The 7,031-nt window shown below is 38.5% G+C and overlaps 1 pseudogene; it reads right to left on the reverse strand.

The window, feature by feature from the left end:
• Nucleotides 1-571: 571 nt before the first annotated feature.
• LOC112820716 (COP9 signalosome complex subunit 9 pseudogene) lies at nucleotides 572-792 on the reverse strand (annotated as a pseudogene).
• Between the last annotated feature and the right edge of the window lie 6,239 nt (nucleotides 793-7,031).

The raw sequence follows: 7,031 nt of genomic DNA on the forward strand, positions 1-7,031 counted from the left end.
TCCGCGGGAAGCCTGCTTCTCCCTCTCCCGCTCCCCCTGCTTGTGTTCCCTCTCTCGCTGTGTCTCTCTCTGTCAAATAAATAAAATCCTAAAAAAAAAAATAAATAAATAAAAAAAAAAAATAAAAAGCCTCACATAATCTCCTCCCCAATTAGCTTTCAAGGTCATCTCCCATAGTTCTACCCCTTGCTTACTTGGCTCTGGCCACATAGATTTTCCCTGCAGTCCCTTGACAATGGGACACATTGTCACTGTAGGGCCTTTGCACTTGCTCTGTCCTTTGCCAGGAATGCTTTCTCCCTATTTGCTTGTTCTTTTCTCTCACTGCCTTTAGGTCCTTTTGTTTAAGTGTCTCAGAGAGACCTTCCCAGACCATCCTTATTTATTTGTTTTATTTATTTCACTTTTTTTTAAATTGAAGGACAAAAGGTCACATTCAGAGGTTAGCAGGCCTCATGCAGATAGTTAAAACCATCCTTCTCTTTTTTGGTTGACCATCTCCTAATTGCAAGTAATGTCCATGAGTACTTTAGAACCATCTCAAATTGTCCTTTGAGGAGCTCCACCATACCACTACATAACAGGCATAACCACATGCACTGCTGTGCTGTGTCTCACTGGATATCATCATCATCAAACAGATCTTCAAAATCATTTAAAAAGTCTGCATGAACTGAACTGCCTTCTCGTTGGCTGCCAAGTCCATCAGGAGCCTGGTGCTGCCCGCTGCCTTGTCCAGGTCCACATAGGGCCTGGTGCCTTGGGGAACATCTCGTCTACCACTGGCTTCATGTGGCCTGTGGCACCTCCCACGTCCCCAGCCTACTTTGGCCACCCTGATGCCTCTTCCCCACGCCATCCTTTTGAAAATTGCACTTCCTGCTTGACCAACATTCCTGATCCTTCTCATAGCATCAACATCTGATGTATGAAACATTTTACACAAGTAGGAAAATAGCTGCTCTTTATCTCTCCTTTCTGGAATGCCAAGGCAGAATAGCCTTCTCTGTACCCAGCACATATTAGGTGCCCCCAAGTTGTGTGGAATGTTGAATGAATCAACTCTTTTATCTGTTTTGATCTCTAATGTCTCTCCCACGACACTAAAATCTTGTCTCTATACTCAAGGATGGAATGTTGCTTCCAGTTTTCCTTCTGAAACCCTCTACAAATTAGACAAACCAGAATCAGCTGGCCTGTGGCCAAAATGAGCAAGGGTTATAAACCCTTCTCTCACTGAGAAACAGCCTTCCATCTTTTTCATCCCTTTGTCATTCACTGGGTATTGGCAGAGAAAAGCCCAACAAAAGAGCATAATTAGGAAAAGACAAACCACACCAAACGAGCCCCATGAACATAGAAAACTAGGTCATTGTTCCTAATATAAGGAAGAAGATCTCTGTTTCTAGCTAGGCTATGTTCCACTTGTGTGAAAACATTGTAATTAATTGAATTAATTTAATTCTGAATATTGTGGGAAAATGTGTGCCTTTTAGCCTTTTAGTAATCTGCCATTTTTCTTTTTCTGTAGATGGCATATCTCGCACCCACTCTGCATAGCTCCTAAATATGCTAAATATCTGATTGATGACATGTTTGAGCAATGCCCTTACACAACCCTACAAGCGACACATACTTCTGACTACCTACTAAGTCTGAGCCAAATATGCCCTTGGCTTCCAGCAGATTACAAGACTTCTACTGAGAGCACACTACCTTCTAAACTTTGATTAAAGCTGCAGAATATATAAGAGAAGCTTCCTCTTCCACCCAGTAAGTGCTATGGCTGAACTGAATATTAACCCTCACCTTGTAACTTTAGGAAAACCTTTTGAAGGTGTAGCAATCATTATCCATCATAGTTGCCAGTGACCCACGACAAATCAAGGTGTGAATTACAGTAGCCATTACTGAACCATTTCAGAGGACCCAGGAAATATTACCTGCCCTGAGCTCTCTTGGTAGGAGAGAGAGGGTAGAGAGCAAAATAGCTATGGCTGAAAGAACCACAAAAGAAGGCATCTTATTTTGCTTCTCATCTCCAGTCACCAAAAGAACTAGAATCATCTTCTCACTTTCTGAGCTCTTATTTTCAGGTTGCAAATATTTACTCAAATATTTTACACATACCAAGAAATGTTGCATTATAAATCTGACACAAGATTCAAGATGCTAGGATGATTCTGAAGAGCAAGGCTAAAACCATGTACTTTGCAAACAAACAAATACAAAATTTAAATGAAAGTTAATAAATATTTTTTGCCTATTCCTCTTCTACCTAAACTATTACTTCTCACCCCCTTTTTCAAATAGTTTAATTATTAGTTTACATGTGAAATCTACTTTTTAAAAATTTTATTGTTATGTTAATCACCATACATTACATCATTATTTTTTTCCTTTCTTTAAAAAGTTTTTCACTGTTATGTTAATCACCATACATTACATCATTAGTTTTTGATGCAGTGTTCCATGATTCATCGTTTGTATATAACACCCAGTGCTCCATTCTGAAATCTACTTTTGACATAAAACTGAGGTTAATGGAGGATGAAGCTACATTCTCTTAGAGGATTAGCTGAGCTTCCGTGAAGTGAAGGATCTTTGAAACCTTGTGGGGGTGGGTGGTCTTTGAAACTTTCACCTCTAAATTTTGTTCTACCTAAAGCAGCAGAGAGTTCTACAGCTTCTCTCCAAAAGACAATCCAAATTCCCACCCAGGTACTAACTTTAATCCTTTGCTCTTACAAAGGCTGAAGAAAATATTTCTTTCTTTTTTTTTAAGATTTTATTTATTTGACACAGAGAGAGAGAAAGCACAAGCACGGGTAGTGGGAGAGGGAGAAGCAGGCTCCCCATTGAGCAGGGAGCCTGATGCAGGGCTCGATCCCAGGACCCTGGGATCATGACCTGAGCCAGACACTTAACTGACTGAGCCACACAGGTGCCCCTGAAGAAAATATTTCACTCAAAGAGTTTCATAAACTAACAGGCTAGTTAGCAAAGGACATATTGTTTATTTTAAACTAGTAGGTTTTTCACAGAACTCTATAAATTACATGTCTGTAGATCTCCTGCATATGAGACTGGCGTTAGTCATGACAACAGACTTATTAAAACTTAAAGCAAACATAAGTTTCTGTTCATCAAATATATACTGAGGAAGAAAAACATCTCCTAAGTCATTCTATAAATGTAAGGGAACACAGTTATGAGCACCACAAATACTTGTTGTGGTGATGGTTCTAATTGTCTTGCCAGAGGATGAGTTGGGGTATTCCTATTTACTCTCCTTTATTACCAATCAACTCAGTTCATCTGCCTACCCTGAAAACTGCTTGCTTGTAGTTTCTTTTTCTTTTTCCCCCAAGACCTTACACTGTGAAAGACTTTAATATCCATGATTTGCTGTGGCAGGGTGGTGCCCCATGCATGTTCAAGTTACCTTCAGATTTAATGCTTTCTCTACCACTCAAAGGTGCATTAGGAAGTGAAGCTCTGATCTGAGACCTTCACCAGCCAGGAGTCAGCTATTTTCAATGACTTTCTCAGTAACATTCATTCCTTTTGACCTGCCTCTCTCTCTTTCATTTGCATTCTAGCCTGGCCCAAGGAGAATGATTGCCTGTCCTGGATTGCTTCTTGCATGGTGTTGATTTAGTGGTAACACTGTACTGTATAATTCATCTGCTCCTCAGTCCCATAATGACTTGGCTTATATAGTGCACACACTGAATATCTATCTAAGCACCTCGGCCCTAGGGCATAGAGGGCAGCAAAGGAGAGTCCTTGCTCCAGAGATGGTCCCTAACCTATGGTAAACAGGGAATTTTCAGTGATGGCTGGTTATAAACAATGTAAAGGGGTTCAATTTTCCATATGGCATGATCTTGGGTGTGTTTGGGGGGGTGGAGTAGGGAATTAAATGAAATGTAATGAATACCTACAGTTTGATAGATACTGGGACAAGCATTTTACATATGTTCATTTATTTTTCAAAACAACTGATGAGGAAACTGAGGCTCAGAGGGCTTAAGTAACATTCCTAAGATCACACAGCTAGAAACTGATAGAGAGGTTAAAATTTAAATCTGTCTGATGCCATATCCTATATTATTTTCTTATTTGACCTTAACCATTCCTCCTGTTTTTCTATGACCCATGTTTTTTTTCTGCTCATATTTCATGATTATACCTAAGGACCCAAGAAATGTAAACTTACTATGCACCTGGAAAAAGAATTGGGAATATTTGGTAAACACTAGTGATTGCTATACCTCCTCCGAGTCATGAAAATCCCACTGAGTTTCTAAATAAGTCTAGAATGCCACAGGTGAATTCACCCGTTACCAACTGCAACCCCTTGTTCCACTTTTACTAATATTTGACCACAGAAGAGTTATCAAAAATAGTTAGATGGTACCTAGATATTAAAAACTATGACTATAGTTTCCAATATTTGTGGGTGCATCTGGGAAGAGATGTTAGATGAATGGAAATGTTTGCCAGGAGTAGACCAAGGGTTCTAGCAAGGGAAAGAATGCTGGTCTGGCTGGACCACAGATGGCCTGGTATAGTCACTTCTTAGTATGAGAGGCTTGAGCAAGCTCAAAATGGGGCATTTGTTAACCACCATGCTGCCATTCTATAAGCATTTTTTTTTTTAATTCTTAAAGATTTTTTGGCTAGCCAGGGAACACTTTGAATATGAGCAGCTAACTTCTTTCTTAACTCCAGGTAACATGATCCCTAATAGGCAAAAGCAGGACGTAGTCATCCTACAAAGGCCTGGAAAGAGGATGGAAGGGATCAAAGAACCGTAATCCATGTACCCATCTAACATTCCCCATTCGAGAGCTCCAGCTGGACTTCATTCTGGTAAAGTGTAATTTCTCTACCCAATTAGATTTATCCTTAAATTAAGGATACTTTTAACTATATATTATTTTTGTTTGCTTGTATAAATCTTTAACATGTGTATGCATCATCTATTAAAAACAGCCTATTAAACAAATAAGGGGAAATATTTCTTAAAATGTCATTCTGCTATAGATCTCAATATAAAGAACAAGAGAAGCTATTATTATTATTATTATTATTATTATTATTATTATTATTTTTAACCAAGATCATCCTAAGGAAGGCATGATCTCTATGTTGTTTCCTCCTTCTTCCCTGGAAAAGCAAAAAGGGTCTTGTGATTTCCTCAGGTCTGCACATACCCACTGGCTGCCCATTATCTTGAGTTATTTCAATGTCTTTCACTGAGACTGATAACACAGATTCTGGTAGCTAAACATTTATACCCTTATATAGCATCTTTTAATCTTCAAGCTTGACACTTAACTCTATTTTCAAAGCAACTTTGGGAAGTAGGTGGGCCTTATGATCATATGACTTGTGGGCCTACTGATATCTAACGAAGGAAAAGATACTGCTTAGTGTCAGACAGCTGGTCGGAATCAGGAATAGATCTTGACTTTCAGTTTTAGGTGTATTTATTTATCCTCCCCCATACAGTTCCCTTTGAGTTTTTATATATACATTTAAAAATATTTACCCATACCGTTAATTAGTACTATAACTGAAGAGGCCCCAATAATTTGCTGCCTTGTTAGTAACTTCTATTTATTAGTAATTTATTCTCTTATAGTGGGGAGTTTCTTTTTTTCTCTCTTATCTGCAAAACAAACTATCATGATCATTAAAATTAAGTCCTCTTTCTCTGTCTGGCACACAAGCTTCCTCATACTTTAATCTCATCTCACATTCTTGGTTTTCCCTGCTACTACTTCTCTTCATGAAGATGACACTCTCACCTAAGCACTGACTTTTATCAGAATGTGCTACATGATCTGGTGCCTCTGAGCATCTGACTGTGTTTTTCTCTCAGCCAGAAACACTCGGCTTCTACATTACTATCTATTGAAATTATCATCCTTGAAAACCCACCCATTGAGCTATCTTTTCCATTAATCTGTTACTGACTAGAAACACATGCAGCCTTTTCCTCTTATGAACACTTCACACCAATGCTAGCAGGATGGAACCTTTTGTTCTGAGGGCAAAGAAAGCTCTTGGCACTGTGCCCTTAGTCATAATAGCAGCTTAATAATATTTGTTTAACTAGAACTACTACAATAATATTTGTTCAATACTACAACAATACTGGTTCTCAAAAAGTATTGGTTCCAGGATCCTTAACACTCTTAAATATTTTTGAGGAGCCCAAAGAGCTTTTGTTTATGCAGACTGTATCTGTTAATATTGGACATATTAGAAATTAAACTGAAAAAAATTTAAATCACAACAGTACTCAAGCACACATTCATTACCCATCAGAGTGATGATATCATCACACATTATGCAGATACTGAAAAGGTTCATCATATGCTTGGGAAAGGGGAATGTAAAAAGAAAATAATTCCTTTATATTATTAAGAAAATATTTTGACCAAGAAAGTTTAGAGGATACCCAGAGGTCCTTGTACCACTCTTGGGAACCACTAAACTATAACTACAGAAAGAAACTTGGACTAAGAGTCAAGAGTTCTGGGTTTAGGTCCTCTCTTACACAAACATATAGTTTAATATTTATCTGGGCTTGAGCCATCTCCTGAAAGTAAGGGAATAGGGGCTAGTTGTGAAGGTGAAACCTCTCCTAGTCTAATTACCTGCTCCTAATCCTATACAGATGAATACCATGATGCTCTCAGGTAACTTCCCATGAAGGGATTCTTCTCCAAGTTAGCATTAACCTTTTTGCTCACCATTGAGATGGTTGGCTATAAATGTTGCTGCCATGCCTAGAAAATCAAGAGATGTGTTTATAGCATGATAATATGTGGATGCCAGGAAGGCAGGCAGCAGAAAGAATCTCAGACAGCATTTTCAAATAAGGTTTCTTTTACCAGAGGTGTCATGCTAAGGCCCTGTGGTAAGTTCTAACAGAACTGGGTCATGTGACATATGAAGCTAGCTGGGGAGAATTAAGACTTCAAAAAATTTATAAATTCCATGGAAGTTCATTA

The sequence above is a fragment of the Callorhinus ursinus genome, unplaced genomic scaffold, assembly GCF_003265705.2.
Source record: "Callorhinus ursinus isolate GAN/ISIS: 27379988/994484 unplaced genomic scaffold, GSC_fseal_2.0 scaffold10, whole genome shotgun sequence".
Lineage (NCBI taxonomy): Eukaryota > Metazoa > Chordata > Mammalia > Carnivora > Otariidae > Callorhinus > Callorhinus ursinus.